At 38.7% G+C, this 22,724-nt stretch overlaps 1 long non-coding RNA gene across 5 annotated transcripts in view; it reads right to left on the bottom strand.

Annotated features, from left to right (window-relative positions):
- LOC113034976 (uncharacterized) overlaps positions 1-22,724 on the bottom strand; it is a 42,295-nt gene that overhangs the window by 9,926 nt on the left and 9,645 nt on the right. For 4 of the 5 annotated variants that reach the window (XR_003274270.1, XR_003274267.1, XR_003274266.1 and 1 more), the window contains exons 2-4: positions 21,105-21,276; positions 16,224-16,335; positions 14,248-14,390 (exon numbers count right to left, since the gene is read on the bottom strand). This is a non-coding gene — a long non-coding RNA (uncharacterized LOC113034976). Of the gene's footprint in view, positions 1-9,760; positions 9,940-14,247; positions 14,391-16,223; positions 16,336-21,104; positions 21,277-22,724 lie in introns of all 5 variants that reach the window. The other variant, XR_003274268.1, reaches the window with a different exon arrangement.

Raw genomic sequence — 22,724 nt, 5'->3', positions numbered from 1 at the left:
ATTAGTTTTAAATTACGAAATAATGCTTTGATGATTATTTGCAAGAGTAATATTTACGCGTTTTAGATGCAGTTTAAACAGAATGAACTGTACTGTTTTCGCGGACATGAAAATCAACACAAGGGCACTCTTAACACACACACAGCGCACAGATCCACAAACACACACACACAGGTCATGTCTCCTCGCACAGAGCCTGTTTGTAAGAGAAACGCATTTGTGAACCTGACAGTGGAAAATCTGAGCTGCTCCTTCAGCCTCCGTTTGGTCTTGGCGTTTTGATTTGTTTGACAGGGAAGAAAATTATAACAGCAGGGGGAAAGAAATATGAAAATATGACTGGTAATACTTTCAAAACACAGATATTTTCCCTGCTGTCTTCACAGAATCCATAGTGGGAGTCTGCATGTGTCTGTGTGCTTGGACCGTTTGGGCTTGTACTCTGCTCTTGTGTTTGTATGCTTGTTTACATATACTGTGCATGTGCGCACACATGTGTGCACTTCAGGATGCAACGCTACAACAATGAATCATCTTTACTGATGACATGGTACGCTAATCGTTTGTCTATATATTGCAGGTTTGTTTCCATATCTCAAGGGTTTCTTGCGGTCTCCTCAACATTTCTCTGACTCGATTCCATGATCTTCATTTCATTCATGTATTTATTTATCCAGTTTGCTTTATTGCTTTGATTCTCTGAGCCCGGGGTTATTTTGTTTTAATGAACGCGTTATACTTCTCCTTTGTTAGACTCAGTAACTGAACTTTTCAGAGTAAACTTTTCTCATTGGATCTGATGGTTCAGTTGAGGAGAGCAAACAGACTGTTCTTTGATTATTCATAAATATGGCATATTCACCAAGAAAATGACCCAGGGAGTAAACTGAGAAAATTACACCGCAAAGAGAAAAAAAGTCGACTTTGTCAGCGTAACATCTTTGCATCCTGATTTCAGACCATGTTCCTCCACTGTTTATATTGCTAAACATTATTACTTTTCACTTTGGGAAAACACCTCATGCTGCCAAAACAACACTTTATGCTACTGTTGACCTCTTGACCCTTCAGCCTTATCCTAACCACAGCCACGTTCCCACTCTCTAATAAACTCAGCAGCCACTTAAATACAGCCATGCCTGAAAAACTGCATAATAATATTTTCTATTGATTATTAATGTAACTCTACAATTTAGTGTGCCACAGTTGAAGCTGTTGATAAGACAGAAAGCTGAATATTGTTTTAGGGTAAAATGAGAAGAGCTACGGTTTAGGTGTGTTTGTGTTTAAATCCAGACTAATCACTCATCAGCTCCTATGTATGTGCTACAGCTACTGTGCACATAACAACTCACCTCCCCAGAGAATGCAAGATACCGCCATCATCAAAAATCTGTCTAATTGGCTTCCAGCATTAATACAATGGCCACTGTCACCAACCAGTAGCAGACTAAATGTAATTTTGCTATTTGCTGAGGTAAAACTGCTGCCCTGTTTCAAAGTAAATCTTTTTTTGATACAAAACTGTTCAGTATATATATATTTTTTCAAGTCGACCTGTTGTTTTTGCCCTTACGGTGTATTTCACACACTTACTGAGTGGACCTAATCCTTATTGGATGAGGCATGCAGCATAGCTAATATATCAGACAAGCTTGTGGTGCAGCAAGTCGCACAGATTAAATGACTTCAGTGTTTGGGTTGCGAGGGCTGAGTGTTGGTCATCGGTCCATGCCAGAAATGAACCTAAATCATTCAGAGGCAAAAAACAGACACAGAAAACACTGATGCTATTGTGCGGTGTGTGCAAACCTAGTAAAGCTGTTAGTGAAGTGGAGAAAGGCAGTAAGGAAAGAAGAGGAAGACAGATGAAGCAACTGAAATAGCAGAGACTAAAAAGTGAAGAAGGAAAAAAGTGATAATTAAATGAAAACAAAGGAGGTGTGAACTTAATCCAAGAAAGACAAAGAAGGACATAAATGATAGAAGAAGAACAGGATAAAAAGAGAAACAGGAGGAAAGTGAGGGAGTTTTAGGAGAATCAATGCAGCGTCTCTCCACTGGGACCGAGCTAACAGCACAGCAGACCGTGGATCTCAGGTGTCCAGTCGATGGCTGATGCATTAGGCTGCTGATACCCGCTGCTTTGGGTTCAAACACACATTTTCTTAATACAACATGAGCCCATTTCCCCCCCTCATTAATCATGTAACCTGATTAGGGCTAGAGGTCTGGCCCGTACTGAACCCTTCTCCACTCGCCGCCTTTCATTTTGTCAGGCACACACATGTGAGAATATACATGTGTGTTTATGCAGAGATATTAACCCATGGTTTCCCATATGTTTAAAGGAGGACGTGTCAGTGCAATCAAACTAAAGCTTATGCATATGTCTTTATACACTCACACAGTTCTATACATAAGGTTTAGTAAACTGGGACTGTTGCCTTTGTTGCTGTATTTACTGAAATTGTCCTTTCAAATAGACATTTATTTAGCAATGATCCATCTGTATCAAAAATCAGTATTAAAAGTATAATAATTTCTTCTTAAAACAGCTGGAGAATATCATTTTTAGTAAAGTTTTATCAAACTTGAGCAAACTATTGGTTACATCAGTGAGGAGCAATTTTCAGAAAAGTTAATTATACTTTTCCTAATTCTTTTGTACTATTTTATAAACTAGGTCAAAGTACCATCACATAGATACACTAAACATTGAACTGGGGTGAGACAGCACTGGGAGGCTATAGGAGAGTGGGGAAAAATGTTCCATACCTTTATAAAAACTTAAAAAAAAAATGTAGACCTAAGAGTGTTATGATTATGACTAATTTAAACCGCGCATCAGGGTGAAGAGTGTGAAAGATAGGCTGACAGATAGAGTTAAACCTAATACCACTGAACTGAATGCCTCTCTGGTATTCATCAACATATGACCGGTCTAATCATTGATTGGCTCAGGTTCATTGCCATGCAGTAGAAGTGAACTGTGACAGATAACCCAACGCACTTTAATTCTAGGGAAGGGTCACATAATGGTGTTCTGTCGTTTGGCCCGCATAACCTAAAACCAAAGCAAATTTTCCCCTTTTTTTCATTTTCTTATAAAGATCCGTAAGACATGTATTTAGCGACAGTAAATATTCGCACGATTCTTATTCTTTCGCCTTGCTCACCTAATGTTTGTTGTGTCTTGTTCTTACCAAGTCAGATGCTCGCAAATACAGAGACTGTTTGGGGAAAAGCTACCAGACCTTCATTTTAATTTGATTCAAGTATGCACACAAGCAACAGTCACTGGACTGTTCATGTAGATTCTTTTTTTCCCCACCTTGACTATTTCAGATGAAAAGACATGTCAGATGTTCCATAACTGCTTTTGATTGCTGTACAGTTTGTCCACTTAAACTTTCTTTGACTTCAGTTTGTTTATAGACACATCAAATTAACACACACACACACTTACACATATATTTACCACTGTATATCTGGCAGTGCTCAGTGTAGAGTTCATTTTCTTCTGCCTACTTACACTTCTTCTGCCAGAAGCTCCTGTTTGTATAAATTCTGATTAAACTGTGTATTTAAATATTTAAAGACAAAAACATTTTGATTTCATTTTTGTTCATTTATCCCACCCCAAAGTATTATCAAAGTATTGTGTTTTATTATGTGTGTGTACTTTCAAAAGCCCTTTACTCAGTTACCATTAACATTTAAAGATTTGTTTTACAACTCGTGATTTTACATACATTATACATATGATTTGCATATATATCAGAAGCGTCAGAAGCTAAACAGTTTGGATAAGTGGATTAAGATTGCCTGTTCACCGCACCTAAACGAATGGCATTGCAAATCATGTGTGCACATGTAGGTCTGTATAACCTCCTAGATTAATGACTTACGTCACTAAGTTTAAGGTAAATAGACCGATACTTATCTAGTTCCTTTCAGCTTTACTTGAGGACTCAAAGCACTTTCTTATTATAATCTTCATTCACCTATTCACACACACATTCATTTTTTTCTGCGTCTAAGCACTTTTAACTCGCTTGTGAGCCACAGCCACATTATGGAGGCACTGAATGTATTAGTTGTCTCCAACACTGTTACTGTGTTTATGGACTGTGTAAAGTTAATGTATTAACATCCACTCAGTTTATAGACAAAAAAGACTTTATCTATGAAACCTAAAATAGTTTATTAAATTGGATAATATTTCATGTTCAAAATTACATTTTACAGCTGGAATATGAAAACCTGAGAATTATGAGTTTTTTTTAAAGGTATAAATAATTTGAGAGTAGAAAAAAGGTATAACTGTAATATAATTATTGCAAATATGTTTACCAACAAATAGGTACAATTACATTTATTCTAACACTCAAAAATCAAACAAGTATATTTTTTAGCATTTAATAATAAACATCACTTTTATGTAAGTACATGTGACTAAATTAACTTTCACGACAGTCGTTTTTGGATTTCTGGCTGTTACCAGATTCTCTATTGAAGGTACAAATTTTGTGTTTGATGGTACTGTGATTAGTTTCTCACTTTAGATTAAAATATATATATATATCTTAATAATAATAATGTGGGCGATCGTGGCTCAAGAGTTGGGCGTTTGCCTTGTAATCGGAAGGTTGCCGGTTCGAACCCCGGCTTGGACAGTCTCGGTCGTTGTGTCCTTGGGCAAGACACTTCACCCGTTGCCTACTGGTGGTGGTCAGAGGGCCCGGTGGCGCCAGTGTCCGGCAGCCTCGCCTCTGTCAGTGCGCCCCAGGGTGGCTGTGGCTACAATGTAGCTTACCATCACCAGTGTGCGAATGTGTGCGTGAATGGGTGGATGACTGGATATGTAAAGCGCTTTGGGGTCCTTAGGGACTAGAAAAGCGCTATATAAATACAGGCCATTTAACAATAATCAGAAGCTGGGATTTAAATTGCAACTTGTCTTTAGTGTCTGATTCCATTCAGAAAAACACTTTCAGGGCTGTTTGAGTCCTGGAAGGACTTTCTTAAGTTTGAGTTTCTTAAGGAAAGTAAGGATAACATCAAGTTTGTTCTAAGAGAGGAAACACCATAGACTCATTTGATGTTTTTACTTTGCTACCAGGGTGACATAGTTGCATCGATGACTACAGGAGTATCCATCTAACTAAAACACTCCAAATCAGAGATCACAAGGTAAGATCTAGATCATAAGGTATTGTAATCTACCCACAAGTACTCAAATTTTGTCTAATAGGACCGATGAGATCGTGCAGTAAGCAAATATTTTTAGTTTTAATACAAGAAAATGCTAACAGTTTTTAGTAACCCTTACAATCCACTGTACACTTAAAGACTGGGAATTAATTATACTTCTAGAGCTAAATGTCTGTTTTTCTATTCCTGCATTCAGAAGTGCATGAAAATGCCAATAAAATATAAATCTTTCTGATAATACTTCCCTGGTTAAAACCCTGATAAACGATCCGTGTCCGCTGCTTTTTTTATCTTAATTATAATCACACCAGCATCATCTTGGTGAAGTAGCAGCGATCTACCAGTCTTAGTGTGAGTGCACAGGAAGCTTCATCAGTAACAGAAAAATAAAAGCATAACATGCTTTTATTTTTATTCTTTTTAACATGTCTCTCTGCAGGTGTATGTTTGTGTGCTGACAGAGCTGGAGGGTAATAGAAGACCAGGTCAGTCTGGGTTTACATCCCTGACACACTGCCACAGATACCCCCACTGCGTCTGTCACTCAGCTTATGCACACATAAACCTAGACAGTAACATACAAACACACATGTGTACATGAAAACATGAAGAATTTTAAGTGTGCAATGAGTATAGTCGGTAAAAACAAAATATTTATCAGAAAATTGTTTTGGACTCTAAATTACTTTAAAAACCTTTAAATGAATTCAACCTTTTCTAACTTAACAGCTTTACTGAGTTTGCGGATTTTTATTAATAACTTGTGGGATCTTTGAGAAGTAGATACACTTTGAAATCCCATGAAATTCATATCCATAGATATATGATCTGTGTAAAATAAACATTGTAGACAATGTAGACAATGTTTATTTTAGCAGACGTATTATCATGTAAATTACCTGACTTATTTGTTATTGTGAAGTGTCTTTTTCTTAGCCAAAAAATTAATTTCACCAAAAATTGCTCACACCACCTGTTTTATTACAAGAAATTACAGTCCACATTTTCATTCAAAAGAAGATTAAATTAAAAAAAAAAAAGTTTATTAACATGTTATTCTCAGATGTATGAAATCTTTTCAACAATGTTACAACTATAAAACTAAAAGAGTAACTTAGAATACCACAGTTTTGTTACTTAAGATTGCCAACCTACAATTCTACAGTGCTATTATGAAGTTCTCTCTCTCCAAGCATTCCTGGAGAAACTCTATCACTATAACCACTCCTCATGTCAAGTAGATCTTCCATTTTACTCTATAAGAGATCGATCAAACATTTAGCATTTTTGGCATTTTATCATATTCTCTTTAAGACAGATAAACAGAAGATGGATGGATGGATGGATGGGATAAGTTTAGATCTTCAAAGATCACATCCCAATTCTCAAAGATTACATATGAACGATACACAGACAAGGCCACATTACACAGTATTTTTGGACAGTCTCTAAGTTATAGCTTTGTGACTGTTTTAGTGAGACTGACCAATAATTATTGCTTAGCATTATATTTTGCATGCAATGCAAGAGGTCCAGTTCTTATCTCTCAAACAAATATATGCAAATAGCATTCCTAAAATTTACTGTCTCAGTGAAATAAAAAGTAATGCTCTGTCTTAAATTGTTTTTTTCTGTATCTGCATGTTTTCACTGTGACCTTCATAAACGCTTTCCTGATGACTTTGAGTGGCAACAGGCTAAGCAGGTTATTCTAGTTATTCTACTGATCAGAAACACATTTAAGGTACTCCTGGGGGATCATGAAATGTTCCCAGGCCAGACAAGGTATATAATCTCTCCAGCAGGTTCTGGATCTACTTTCAGGTAAAGGGAAGCAACCAGGATGCATCCAAACCAGATGCACAACCTTTCCTTTAAACACGGAAGAGCAGCAGCTCTACTTCTAGCTCCTCACTCTATCTCTAAGGCTGAGCCCAGCCACCCTAGAGAAGAAACTCAGGCACTTGTCTGAATTCTTTGGTTATTGCCCATATCTCATGAACATATGTGAGGGTAGGAAAATAGGTGAACCAGCAAAATGAAAGTTTGTTGCTGACACCATATAAATTTGCCAGTCAATACAACATTCACTCCATATAGAGAATTATATTGTGGTTGTTTGCCGATGAGTGTGCAGTTTCACCCCTCGCTCATCACATCCATTTTCAAAATACCAAAATGGTGCTGGGCTTGTTATGGCGCTTCACAAAAATGTCTCGGTGGCTAAGTCCATCTTTTATACTGTCTATAGTTACAAACGTTGGTGGGGTCTCATATATCATATGTTGACATAAAGTAACTTCCTCATGAAACAAGAACAGCTTTCATTGCTATGCTGATGACACACAACTAAATCCACCAGCAGTCTGATATGCTTAGAGCTATGTAACAGACACCAAATGTTGATTGCCTTGAAACTCATAAAGCTCACAGATGCATCACTAGATTTGTCAGAATTTAATCCTGAATTTGATAACCTGGTTCCTCCATTAAGTCTAATGGAGTAAAGACAGGGCAGAAAATTTAAATCTGCGATATGTGTATGCCAGAGAGTTATCATTCAGCTAACACAATGCCAGAGATTCAAGACACCCATCTGAACAAATGCATTGGATGCACTTATGGTAAACTCTTTATTATGTTCTACTTCTATGTGAAAACATACATGTAACACTGTAGCGCAGAAAAAGATACATTTGGCTCCTTCCTTACTTTCCTACATTCCTAAATGGTTGTCACACCAGATGGATTTGCATGTTTTATTTGTCCTTCTGGACACAACCCTCCTATTAATTGACCTTAGGACTGGCACTAGTAGTACACCAGCATGAGGGAAAATCAGGTGATAAAGAAAGCAAAAAGCCATCAGCCATCAACCGTCCTGACCACATTTTGTCATGTGAGTTCAGGTTGCGGCTACCTTGCACCACAGTGTAGAACCAATAGATACTGAAAACCTTTCAGACAGGGGTTATTTAGATTATTTTTCTATGATTACTGGTTTTAAAACACTTGATCTTGAATTTGATCTTGTTATTCTATTTATTTAATAATAATTATTTAATTTTTGATTTTTTTTACCTCATTGTTTATTGATCTGTGCCTCAACACACAACAGTGTTTGTGATTAGTGTTTGAAGACTTTAAATTGTGCGAGTTTGTGGGGGGAACTGGCTTTGTGGCTTCTCCTGAACCAGGGATCTTTCATTGGAAGGTAAATGTGTTAATCAGGGCAGATACGCTAAAGATACTGAGTCTATAGTTTAAAAAAACAACAACAATTGACCACAGTACAATGTAAGATGACAAAAAAAGCGTTTCCTTGTTGCTGAAACTGGTTATTTCCTCACCAAAAAGAAATGCATATATATAGATGTATATCATTAGTCCATCAGTAATGAAAGCACCACTACACACTGCATGCATACTGCGCTAACCCAGAGCCTTCATCTAATGAGGCCCCATGGTCTCCAGATCAATAAAGTGTTAAGAGGCCCTTTGAAAATAACACTGTAGTGTTAAGTTGGTCTGTCAAGCATACAATCCACAAGCTGGGCAGCAGCACTTCAACTTAAGAGCTGCCATCTTGTTAACATGGATTTACTCATCACTAGTTTCAAATGGACTAAGGGCATTGCCCAACCTTCTACTCACATAGCATAGTAAATAGTAATGTACACACGCAAATGGAAATAATTATGCACGAATCTTAATTACTGTCACGAACCTTTAGTTGTATAAATAACTATTTGGCCGAAACTACAGATCACTGAAAGTGAATAATGGTCCTTGTAATTTAAACCACATACCGACACAGAGGTGGCCCATAACAATGGTGTAATTTTACATACTATGGTATCTCTGGCCTAAAATAATACTTGCTTTGGACACAAATGTTTAAGACTGAACGGTTGACAGTACATTAAAATGTGTAATATAAATTTAAGAAAACAATAACGCGTTGAAAAATGCAGAATGGAAATCACCCTCTTTTATTGACTGAACTGGACCTCCTTTCCCACCTTCACCATAGCCAACTCCATCTTTCCAAAGAGTCACTGTTAGCCTCACTCTGTCTCCCACCCACAGCCTAGCAACACACATACACACACAACGTAAGTTTGAGGGCGAGCTAGCGAATTCCTGAGGGCTATCCGGTTTCGGGTTGCCTTGGCAACCAAGCACGGAGGCAGATCCATTAATCATTGAGAGCAGTTCACTCCAGAGTGGAGGTCAGACTGATTGCTGTGGATTGGGTATCATCCCAAAACACACATACACGCATACACACACACTTACAAACATACACATGGACCTTGATTTAAATTAGAAAAGATTGGTCTTCCAACTTTACCTATTTTCTGCCATAAAGTATGCAATCCCTAAACCACACACATGAAAAAGACACACCTATATACAGTATTAGAATGCAAACACAAACCTAATATACAGCTAAAACTGTCAGGGAAGCAATTCCATACTATATCCTTGAATTCTTTCTTCCTTGGCCCTGTTTCCTAAAAGACTCGACATACAAACTCACATGTACACGCACAAAACAATCACTCCCTCCAGTGTTGTCTAGGCATCAAGACGGTGGCGTCCATCGTGGTGTCATGTGACGTGGTTACATGGAGCCGAGTGGATTAAGAGATTGGAGCGCCGCATTTATTTTTCAGGGACTCGGCTGAAACATTAGACCTGCACAGGTGTCTAGGAAAACTGAGAGAGCAAAGACAGAGAGAGAGAGAGAGAGAAGCATAGAGAGGAGTGGAAAGACACAACAAGGAGCAGAGGAGAAAAAGCAACATAAACACACTTTTTACCACTAAATATCATATTTATGTGTCCACATCTTCTATTCTGTTTTCATAAACCTATGTTTTCTAGTAGTATCTTGTAGTAAACAGTTTTTTTATACATTATCATAAATTCACTGTATTGGGGATGCAACAAACAACGGGAGGGATACCACGCATCAGTACTTCAGTATATTGCAAAAGCTCAGCTGTTTTTCTCATTAGCATTAAATAGTAGTTGAAACACTGGACAAAGGTATTGGTCCACCTACACATCACAATTACAGGAGCTGGTCAGCAATAGAAATCCATGCCATGAAGCTGCTAGCGGGGAAGTTTTGTGCTGATGTTAATGCCAGAGGAGGTTTGGAGTTCTGCAGTTATTGAGTCTGCAAAATGTTGGCAACTTTAACGCACTATGCGCTTCAGCACTCGGTGACCCCGCTCTGTAACTTTACATGATCTGCTCCTCGTGGCTGTGGTTCCCAAACACTTCAACTTTGCAATAATATCCCTTACAACCGATCATGGTATATGTAGGAGACAAGAAATTTGAATGGTTGCATTCCATTGCTACCATACTTGAATTCAGTGAGCTTTGTCCAACAACCTATTCTTTCACTTTTATATACTTGTCCACATATGTCCTGTGAACACTTTAGTATGTAGGTAATGTCACAAAAATGTGGAAAATGCAAAATATATGTTTAAATAGTTTGCCTTTCCTTGCACTGTTGTTTTAACTCACTTTCTTGTAAAACAGAGATGCAAATGCCAAAGTAAAGAAATAAGAAGGTAGACAGAGAAATGCATTTTCCCCATTTGTTCAGTCTAGGTTTCATTTATTCTCTTCACCAATTGAATGCATCTGCTACCAATCAATTTTACTGAGTAACCTCTATTAAAGGCCAACTATCACTATATAGCAAATACTACGGGCACAGATGGTCAGTGGTGTGCCCATGATCACACAATACATAGACCTCATGCTATTTTATTCACTCACTCACACACACTATCTCCAATGCAGTTTGCCCAGTGAGATTTATGGTGTCCTGGGAAACGTGATGTAGACGGCTACAAATCAGCATGACTATGAAATAGAGAGCCACATGAACACATACACACACACACACACACATATTCAAGTGCACACACCAAATCTAAGCACATTTGTGTCACACACAGAAACGCAGGCACAGCCGTGACTCATGTGAGCACGCATACACTTTCAAACATACACATAGACGCACACACATAGGCACGAGCACATGAACACATGAAATATAGGTACAGCCACTGCACCACTGAACCGACTCCCAAAGGTGCCCACTAAATTTACTGGCTCCTCTAGCCACTTCAAAAGCTCTCCATAACTTAGAGGCCAGACGATTTTATTGTTTCATGGAAGAAAGGACGGTGAAAAAAAAGAAGCAAAGGAGAGCGAAGGAGTGAAAGATAGATGTACTGGGAAAAAATTAAATCCTCCTTTGTTTCAGACAATTAAAATTCCTCTGGTTCTAAGTCATGTGGACCCACAAATACAGAGCGTACATGTTGCCACACCCTTACACATTTGCGCCAAAGCAAAAAATTTGTTAATTCCATCCTTAATGTCTTTAACTCTTCATCAGTAATGCACATATGCACACATGGAATGGCTGTAGCTCAGGCGGTAGTGCAGGTCACCTACTAATCAGACAGTTGGTGGTTCGTTCCCTGTCTGCTCCAGTGCATGCCAAATATCCTTGAACAAGATGCTAACCCCAAGTTGCTCTCTGATGGACGAATGTGTGTGAATGTTAGTTAGAAAGAGCCTAGAAGGAAAGTAAATGAGGCAAGTTGACTATGAGAACCAGTCCATTTAGCAATAGAAGACTGAGCATTTTAATTCTCCCCTTTTCCATCTGTACCTGTCTCCATCTTTTTTTCTGCACGTGAACCTCCCTGTGAGTTATGATCAGTGAAGCCAGTTAGACCTAATGATGTAGACACTCCAGGTTATGGGGCAAAGAGCTGGTAGCAGAACTTGTTAATGGCCATTTTAGTAGTAACACTTGCCTTGCGGCACTGCACTAATGATAAGCAAAGGTGATAAGTGGTTGAGTGATCCTGCCATAGGCCTCATTTAAGAATTCAAATCAGTTAATAACGTGGTCGCTATAAAGTGATGATTTAAGTTTGTTTTTTTTAATAGTTGAAGTTACAGTAACAATTAGGGTTTATAGCAGTATGGAAAAACATCTTACTGAAGTGATGACAGGGCTTGTGCATGGAAATTGCATGGTTTTGTGTCTGGTTTTGATTTGTGCTCAAATGTCAGCTCTACTGCTAAAAAGTCACAGCATGTGTCATTTGCACTTCATCTTCTTTACGTAGTTCTTGTTCCATAACATTTATCAGTAATCAAACACTTTTGCTCTTCAGCCATTCATGTCAACTGTAAACCCTCGATGCACACACTCACAGTATTGGGTAAGATGAGACTTTGTATTTAGCAAACTGAGCTTCCTGGCAGGTGGTCCACCAAATGTTATCTTTTTAACCTGTGTCCTCGTACATGCACATGCAACACACAAGAGCCTATTTGCTAAATGAGCACAGGTGATCACGAAAGGATAAGGAGGCCTCTGACAGAAGGACAAGGATTTACTCACTAAATCAGCCCAAACAGAACAAAGACACGAAACAGGGAGATCATATTGAAGTTGCACTGAAATATACTAGAGCTCTTCGTGCATGCTCTTCCAATACTTGCTAATTACATTGCTTCTAAGCAACTTTATATGCATGCGTTTATCTTTCCGTGTGTGCAAACCATGTCGAATAATAGACTAGTACCATCTGCTGCTTGATGGCTCAGGCAAAATTCTCAGCATGCAGTTGGTGGTCCCCGCTTTAGCCACCCCACAGATTATCTATCAGTGTTTGCATCTCCATGTACATATATGTGTATCTCTGTGTGTGTTTAGCTGCTTCATGTATGCATGTGTTCTTGTGTGCACACTGCAGCCCACCAAGTCAGAACACCCAGATGGAATGAGGGATCAAATTCTTGATTAAAAATGGCAGAGGGAGTTCTGAATTTTTCTGTGTGTGTCTGTGTGCCTTGTGTGCCGTGTGCATATGCTGTGTGACACATATACCCTCTCCCACATGTTTTGTGCCTGCTCACACACTGAGTTAGGTAAAGTTGATAAATTCCAGATATCCTTGCCGCCCTCTCACAAACTCAGCTTTGCATCGATGGAAATAGAAATGCGGACTTATTCTATGCAATTAACCTTTAATTAAGCAGGAAAGGCAGCAAAGAGCCACAGAGGAACAATACACTGTCTGTTCATTTATTGGAGTGTTACGGCCCCAGAATCTCACCCAATACTCAATAGAGCATGTTCAAATTAGGAAATAATTCCTGCTTATGAGCTTTATGGAGGTTTGCCAACAAAAATGATCAGCATTCGTCATGAAAGCTGTTAAATACAGTAAACATGACTTTGCTTAAAATATATTTTTCATATGGCTTGATGAAACACATAATAAATAAAACAGTTAGCCTTCTAAAAATAATATTTTTGTCCTTCTAGTATAGCTAATGGTGATATTATATCCAATAACTGACCAGCTGCCACATCAAAGACAAATTAAAAAAAGAGAGATACAGAAGAAATCCTAAATTGAAATTGATGTAAAATTCCACAGCAGCAAAGGTGGAAAATAGTACAGCTTTCAGAGTATGTAATGTAATGATGAACTTGCCTGTGTAAACGCTCTGCCCATGTGTGATCTATTTTTGAGACAGAGCCTTACAAATCAAATTAAGTATGCCAGAGACACCTCATGCTTTCCTTTTTTTTTGGATTTCTTCAAAATCAACTGGTCTCTGATCTGAAGGCTGATCTGAAGCATTGAAACTGGATTTTTTACAGCAGGTAGCAAGGAGAGATGATTTGCTCTTTTCCTGTCAGATATATCTTTGCCCTGTACTGCCCCGCACATCACTGCACACACTCCTTTGACTATTTATGGCAGCAGTTAACTCTCAGTGCTCTGGTAAAGAGCTTCAGCAGCAGGTGAAGTCAAAGATATAGCAGAGAACCATATCCCGGGCCTGACACGATACTACAACGCATAAACTCACGCAGATGAAAAATTGCAGCGAGCAAACTCACCAGGGTTAAAGATTAAAATGTGTGTTTTTGTGTGTGTTTTAGAGCTAGTAGTGTGATACCAGATTGATTCCAGACTGGTGTTTCTGTGGTTTTTGGAAAGGTAATACCCTCTGCCCTCTTTTTGCTGTAGCGCTGCTGTTGCACAGCCTCTATCCATTCAGCTGATGGATGTCGCCCAAGAGACTCGCAAACGAAGTGCAACCTGCAACATCAGGAGAGAAGATGCCACAAAAGAAGAGGGAAGAAGGTAAAAGAGGACAAAGGAAGAACAGAAACGAGATCTCAAGTCAACAAAACATAGTGTTATTAAGACGGTACAATCATCCACTTCTGTAGCGCTCTATTCTACTTTATTCTATTCTGTTCTTTTTGTGAGACACAGCTTAGTGTCCATTTTCTCTTCCTCATTCCAACAGAAGGATTGATCCCTCAGGCCATAGACCGTTTCAAAATGGGCTTTATTATAGCACACCGTTTCTTTTGATTACAGGAAGGTCTCACTTTACCCCACCACTCCATAGCTGTGTGTATTGTATTACCCACTGTTCTGCCCGTGCATGTGTGTCAATATACATGTGTATGCAGATATGTTAGTGCTTTTTATTTGGGCTCCAGATTAAGGCCTCTTATTGCCTGGGTTCTGCTGCATGAGTCATTTATTTCAACGTAATATTTAGAGCAGTTTTTGCCTCGCATGGTTAAAAAACATTGATGTGAAGCTTGCTCTTGTATTGATTTATTTCCAATTATTTCCAAGTAATCTCCCCTTTGCTCTGTTTTGACTCTCTGGCCACGTGCTGGATTTGTGCTGGGCTTAAAAAAGCATTTCAGGCTGATTAATGATATATACAGTATTTAAAAATATCCTTTATTTTTAAATACATGACCACGCTGGTTTATCTAAAAAAGCAGTAAGCAAAGCACGTAAAGTAAAGTAAGAGGTCCAAAAGTGGTCATAAAAGACGCTGAACATCTTTCACATCCATTTCCAAATGGATATCACAACCACATTTGGAAAGAATAACTAAGAAGTTTCAAATAGAGTTGCATAGTGTTTAATAAATTGAATCTGACTGGCCAATAAAATCCTGCCGTCTGCTCAGAAGGGGTCATTAAAAGGTCAAGGGCCTAGCCCCTGATCCAGACAGACAGCCTCGATTCCGTGTTTTCCGCAAAACACAAATGGGTGAAATTCATACTTCAGCAATGTCAACTTCCCTCTGCAGCGCTGTCACTTACAGCACAGGCCTTGGAGAGCACAGAGAGCGAGTGAGAGAGAGAAGATATATCCTGTATCATTTCCTGTTCTGCCAAGCGATGTCTTTCTGACCTTGTTCATGATATGCCTCCACGCTTCTCAGTATACTCCTTCCTGGCGCTTTTATATGTGAATCTGTCTCTCTGTCTGTCTGTCTGTCTTTCTTGCTGATCCGCTTTTTATCTGTCTGTCTGCGTCTTGCTCTTGACTCTACCTGTTTCTCCCTCTACCTTCCTGTCTCTCTTCGTCTACACACGGTTTGCAGCTGGCAATATAAGGTGCACACTGCAGGACGAGGAGGGTATATTTGCTTCTTTTCATTCCAGGCATCACGCCAGATGCCGCCTCTCCCTCTACACCCATTTTTGACCACATGGTCAAGAGGGAGTGTTTTCTGTTGCTTTTGGACTGCACTTTCAAAAAGCCTTTCCCTCGCCCTGTCTGTCTTCCCTACACGTCTGACGAAAACTCAGACTCCTTTTTTCCAACCAGAAGTGCTAGTTCTGGCATCGTGAGCAGCTCTCTGCAACCCCAACCCCAACGTGCTTGCACACACACACACGCGTGCGTACGCTAACCACACCTCAAGCCCTTCACTAAAACACCAAATATCTAATTTTTCGAGCAGGAGCATGGAGGAGAGAGATGGAAAAAAAGAGATACAGCATATTTATGAAAACAAACTGGACTGATGCTTTGACAAGTGCAGTTTAGATTGTGGGTATATACCAACAGGAAAGGTGAGAAGCAGGTAAATGTAAACGTTCATTATATTACCATCGACTGCTGGGCCTCTGATGTACGATCCCAGCTTTCTTAAAAGCTCTCCTCTGACCAAAGTCTAGCTTCTTCTAATTCCACCCAGAGCTCTGGGAATTTATTAAATTACCTAAAATGATCACATAAGAAAAAGAGCTTTAGAATTTGCTGAGGTGCACAGGATAAGCTTTCAGACCTATCTACAGAATCTCTTTAATTCCCCAAAAGTGTGTGTGTTTTAAAATGTCAAAGTGCCTCAGTGCAGCTTCTTTTTTGCTGAGTCCATTAAAATTTCCCACATCCTTCTTTTGCAAAACACAAAAATTGTTCGATATTGATGGAGTTAGCCAGTGTACACAGAGGTACTCACTCTGGGAATAATTTATTCATTTTTATGTCTTTCAAATTCCTTCTTTTTGTAACACTTATAGGCAGATTTATTATAGTCATTACAGAATTATTATATGTGTATTTCTTTGACTTTGCTACAATATAACAAAATTTATTAAATGACAATAAACCGGTGCAATAATTTGTAAACAATTTCAAGCCTTTACACAATTAAATGTAGTATAAAGACAATATAAAAAAGTTAAAAAATGTTAATGTTGAATTTGGCATCTGCATGTTTTGCACTGATTTCTTCCATTGTTTCTTTAAATAACACTGCAAGAGCTGTTAAAATGTTTGTGATTTTTTAAAAATTGCAAACAGCCTGATGCAACATTTCAGTCGCCCAACGGTTTATCATCTCCTCCTTTGTCATCTGTTTTCATAATGCACAAATCATTGTCAATGGGGTACAATTCTGGACCAGTTTAGGCAGGCCAGTTTAGCATTTGGACCTTTTCCTGCTGGGCCATGCTGCTGTAATATATTTAGAATGAGCATTGTCTTGTTAAAATAAACCAGATCTTCTCTCAGTGATATATAGCTCCAGAACCTGTTTATATTCCTCAGCATTAATGGCGCCTTCGTAGATGTGCAGGTTACCTATGCCATGAGCATTAATGCACCCTCATACAATCACAGATTCTGGCTTTTTAAATTGTGTGCTAATAACAAGCCAGATGGTTCTTCTCTCCACGTTAGTCTGGAGGATGAGGTGTCTAGAAAAGAATTTTGATTCATAAGACCACAGGACAGTTTCCACTCTGCCTCAGTCCATGCAAAATAAGCTTGGGCCCAGAGAAGGCAGCAATGTTTCTGGATCTTGTTTGTACCAGTTTAGTTTTGTCTTTGTATGATAGAGTTTTGACTTACATTTGTAGATGCAGAAATAAACTGTATTCACTGACAGTGGTTTTTAAAACAGGTCCTGAGCCTATGCAATAATTTCCACTGTAGTCTGTTTCAAATACAATGGTGCCTGAGGGCCATGCAGCCATTCTGTATTAGTTTTCAGCTTGTATAGAGTCTTCTCTGGGATAACAATACTTTAATGATAATATTTACTGATAATGATAAAATCACAAAAATCTGAATGTTGACTTTGTGAATTCTTACAGTCTCCCAAAAAGTGGTAATCCTTCCACAACGTTTTAAGAGACTCCACTTCTCTAATATTTTCTGTTGTTGTCCGGCACAACTATTTGAAAGGTTGTTCATTAAATTAATGATTATATCCTTGCCTTCTAAAGAAAAACATTTCTCAGTTTCAGCATTTAATATTTTGTGTTTCTACTGTTTAAAATTAAAATATAGGGCTTAAATAATTGTATAGCTTTTTCCCATCTATTTTTCCAAACAACTTTGTAAATAATTATCAATATATATATTTAAGAATTGAGACAAATCCTTTGAATAATTTATTTTGTGTTTGCTTGTTGCTTTAATGAAATCTGACTTTGATAATTTACCTTAATGAGTATCTTTCACCATTATAAGACCTGTTATAAGCATGGAGACATCAGCCAGACAGCTGCAGATGCACGCTCAAACTCACACACATGCACACACACACACACACACACACAGAGGACTGTGTTAATGAGAGTGTACTCTCCTTCTGTTTCACTCTTTCTCACCCCATCAGGGAATATAAAGTTTAACAAGCGTTTTGCTATCAGTGACCCTGAGGAGGAAATGCACTCACCACCGAGAAATACTACTAATTACCCCAAACTCCGTGGGTGTCTCTGCTGCTGTGAGTTTTGCATGTGCGTGCAAGAAGAAAGCTTCAAGAAAGTTTCAAACAGGGTTTGTGTAGTAGGAGGTGGTGTTTTAGTTGTGTGTCTGTGTGCCTGTGTGTGGTGGTGGTTGGGGGGGGGGGGGGGGGGGTTAGGTAGTAGTTAGGTTTTAGATGGGTAGGTGGAGGCTAATTTATGTCAGCACTATAGCGAGCTCCAAGATTTATTGATGGTAAGGCAATACAGGGAGATCTGCTTCTTCAAAAATGCTCTGCAGCTCCCTCCTGCTCTACACACATAACTTAATGCCCTCCACCTTCCACCTCCCACCTCCTATTATACAACATGTCTGTCTTTCACACCGAAGCCGACTGTAATTGTAGAGGCCGTACTGTTGCTGTGCTGACGCAAAGGACATATGGTCCTGAAAGAAACCATTAGAAGTATTGGGGGGTGGTGCTTGAATTCTGTCTCAGTCTTACACTCACTCACGCACACACAGAGATGCACACGATTCCAGTGTGTATGACCCATTCCATGTTTTCCCCATCCATATAAAATGACAGAATTCTTTAAATTTGTGGTGAGATTAGAGCAAAAAAAGTTGTCCTTTGGAGGTAAAGGGAATTTACCAGCTGAGACTGGACAATAATTTGCAAATAGGAGAGGTGGGAGTATTAACACAAGGAAGGAAATGCCCTGTAAATTTTTGGGAGTGATGTCTGTTTCTCAGTATCAAAACTCCATGGGTGTATTTTTTGTACTTCTCTATAACATTTATACTGTTATTTATGTGCAGACTTTAGTAGGGTAGATATGTGTTGGTATGCCATTTACAATCGTCTGTTTCATGACTTTTAGTAAGATGTTTGAGTTTCTGAGTTCTTTAAGACTTTAACATTTTGTCGTTCGTTATCACTTCCAGCCTGAATGGAAACACTTTGAAATGACCTTAATTCCTAAATTGTTAAATTCATAATTAAACTGTATTTAATAGTTGTTACTGTTAACAAATAATGAAGTGATAATAATTTTATCAACTGGTTATTAGAATGTTACAAAGTTGTCACTTGTGTTTACATCTGTAAAAAGAAGTTTGGGGTGAATCACATGTAGATTGTTGTTTATTTTTTTATTTCCCTCACTTTTGTTTACTTTTACTCGAGGTTCCATGAGGTTTTGAGACCACGTTTGTTTAGGCGTAGGAAAAGATTGTGATTTGGATAAAAATACTGTCAGCTGGAAATAACACTAGTCTGGCTATTGCCATGTCACAGAACCAACGCTAAATTACAGGCAGTACTGGCAGTATTTGAAGCTCTAGGTATGAGAACTGGCTCGCTGATCAGTAATGAAATATTTGCTATTAAATGGTAATAACATGTGGTGATCATTAAAAACGCATAACTGAGAATATAAAATGTTGATACTAGTAAAGTGTATTTGTTATAGCTGTGGTAATAAAACATTATAATCCATAAATTATTATTTTATTACACAAACTGATGATATAGATAAACATGCATTATAAACTAATGATATAAATAAAAATCATTCAAAAAGAAGCAAAATAAAAATTTATTAAAGTACAATTAACTATTATCTGGACTTTATAAGCAGAGGTTGTGATCAAGTGTTACCTCAAAAGGTATTCCTGTTAGCTATAATAGCTTGGACACATGTGTCCATGGGTATCTCTTCTGTTGATGTCAAGCAGAAGGAACTTCAAAGTCATGTTCTAGTATGTTCAGTATTTTTATATGCAGGCCTGGGTTCTCTCCCAGTCGAGGTCGTTTCAAAAGAGCTGAAGGCTTATAAAAGCCATGTTAGGGTTATTATGTACATCCTATCTGCCTCAGCCTTCACTGACCCACGCACACACACACAAACTGTGTGTACGTTTTTTTGTGTGTGTGTGGTCATTAGGCAGAGCTACAGTGGAATCCGTTTACTCTCATAATTTTGCTGTTCGTTTTTGTGAGCCTGAGAGGAGGAACGAACATCCTGAGTTTATTGGCCATTAGAGAGCTCTAGATGTGTGTGTGCATGTAAGATTGTGTTGGTGTGTGTGTGTGTGTGTGTGTGTGTGTGTGTGTGTGTGTGTGTGTGTGTGTGTGTGTGTGTGTGTGTGTGTGTGTGTGTGTGTGTGTGTGTGTCAGGAGAGCCAGTTTGTTTGGCTAAGTGAGGCAATTTTGGTCTTTAAGTATCTCATGTCACTTCCCCTGAAACAGGGGCAAGTGATACAAGTGCTCCATTCTTAGCATCACAACACACACAACCACTTGCATGGACACTTACACACATTTCACTCACACTATTCGGGCTCCATTTTGACTGGAATATTTGTTCTTGGACATTATTTTCAGACTGTATTTGTATTACAAACAGATTTGTATTTCAATAATGTTGTTGAAACTACTCTAAGTAGTAAAACAAAAAGCAATTTGTGATTTTACAATATGAGGCTTTAGCCCTCTAGAGTTATTTACTTTATGTATGAGCCTCTAATTATTTTTCTTCTGCTACAGTTGGGTCACATACTCTTCTTTTGTGTGCATGCCCTTGTCTTTCAAAGCCTAATGTAAGCAAATTAAAAGGACTTATGACTGATGTAATTGAAAACAAAGCACTTGATCCCCAAAACAGATTCACTGACATGCTTAGAAAAAAACCTATAAACCTCAAACATGTGCTCCAGTACATCACTGAAGGAAATGTACGTATGCCTGTCAAATGCAGCATAATTCCTTAAAGTCCAGTAAGATGTTACCTGATTGGCTCTTCAGGGTGGTCCTCTGATTAACCCGACTAGCTGGGAAGCAGACGGCTTTGATCTATGATTGGAGAGGTCACTCGCTGAGGTCAGCCAGCGTCCGCAGTGGATCTTAGGAGGCCAGTGATGAAGTTTTTGAGGAGCAGCTTTCCAAAATGAGACGTGACACCTAATTTCACATAAAAAAGAAAGAAAAAAAGTTAGCAGCATGCATGAGAGTGAACTCATACTGACTTGCATTGAAGTTAACAGCTCACCGCAGTCCTTGACTTAAAAAATCAGTTTCTTCATGCAATCAGATGTTTTTTGACAAGCTTTAAAATGAACACCCTTTTAAATTAGATGGATGATTGGGTGATATAGTGTGTGTGAAATCCTTACATATTGTTATGTTTATGGCAAATACGATATGTGATCAAACTAATGTTTAGTGGAATCACCTGTGCTCCAAACTGCATGATGTATGTTTGCTACAGTATTCTCACAGCAATGTGTGAAATTATTTGGACAAGTAACTTGTGCTGAGCAACAATATGGCATAATAATGTAGCCATGAACTACATCACCAAAGATTGAAACCAAAAGTGGAAAAAGTTGATTGCAAGGTTAGTCTGGACTTAGACTGACAATCAGTTGATCACCTACAACAGATCGTTTTATAGCTCTGATTTCCTCTTGTTTATTTTTGTCTGTTTTATTATGTTTTTAAATCAGCGTTTAGCGAAAACAAGGCATTTGTAGGCCTTTCATTTTTCCTGAACTAATAACAGTACACACAAATCAATTAGTTATTATTATTTTCCAACTTGGTAAAATAGCTTTAGGTTGGATATCAGTCTGTAAATTAGTATCACACACTCTCTTAATCTATCCTTTCTGTGTCGTTGCTTTTTCCTTCCCCACTGCTTCTTTGTCACCGCTGTAACTTTTCATCCCCTCTGTTGAGTCAGAGGAAGATGAACTCTGAGCAGCTGTGTTACTCCCTGCCTAAGTGAGTTATGGCAAGCTGCTGTCCTCTTGGCTTTTATTGATAATATTACACTGGCTGATGTAAATATGACTCCGCCTCCACCCTCTGTCATCCTAATGCAAACCTGGAGCTCGCATCTGTGCTTGTGTGTGCGTGTGGAGGTGAATGAATTTAACGTCTGCTCGTCTATAACGCGCGAACGAGTAAGGAAGTCAGGCCCCAGTTCACTGTGTATCAGTGTTTGTGTACAAGTGTTTGTGTGAGTGTGTGTGTCGCAATCGCTTCCTGACCCCAGGACACTCCTTCCCCAGGTAGAAGCACAACGTCAGGCTTCATGCAGTTTGCCGGAAATATCGAGCTGAGACTCGACATGATAAACAGCACAGAGCATTGAGCTGGCTAAAAGAATATCCTGCCTTCATGCGTGTATATATTTTTTATCTGTCCATGCTGGGCTGCTGTGACTTCCCGCTGTGCTGTAAATAATATGTCTTTTCACAGGTGGATGTCTCCATGCGATGCACACTCGGGAACAGGACTGGATTTTACTGCCACATGTGATTTTATAGCTGTCATTTCTCTTTATTCCTTTTTTTTTGCTTGAATTAGACATTCATCATTGTTGCTCTAGAAAAACAAATGTGAAA

This window comes from Astatotilapia calliptera, chromosome 13, assembly GCF_900246225.1.
Source record: "Astatotilapia calliptera chromosome 13, fAstCal1.2, whole genome shotgun sequence".
NCBI classification, from domain to species: Eukaryota; Metazoa; Chordata; class Actinopteri; order Cichliformes; family Cichlidae; genus Astatotilapia; species Astatotilapia calliptera.
The sequence above is the reverse complement of the archived record's forward strand: the minus strand, read 5'-3'. Positions and strand labels throughout refer to the sequence as shown.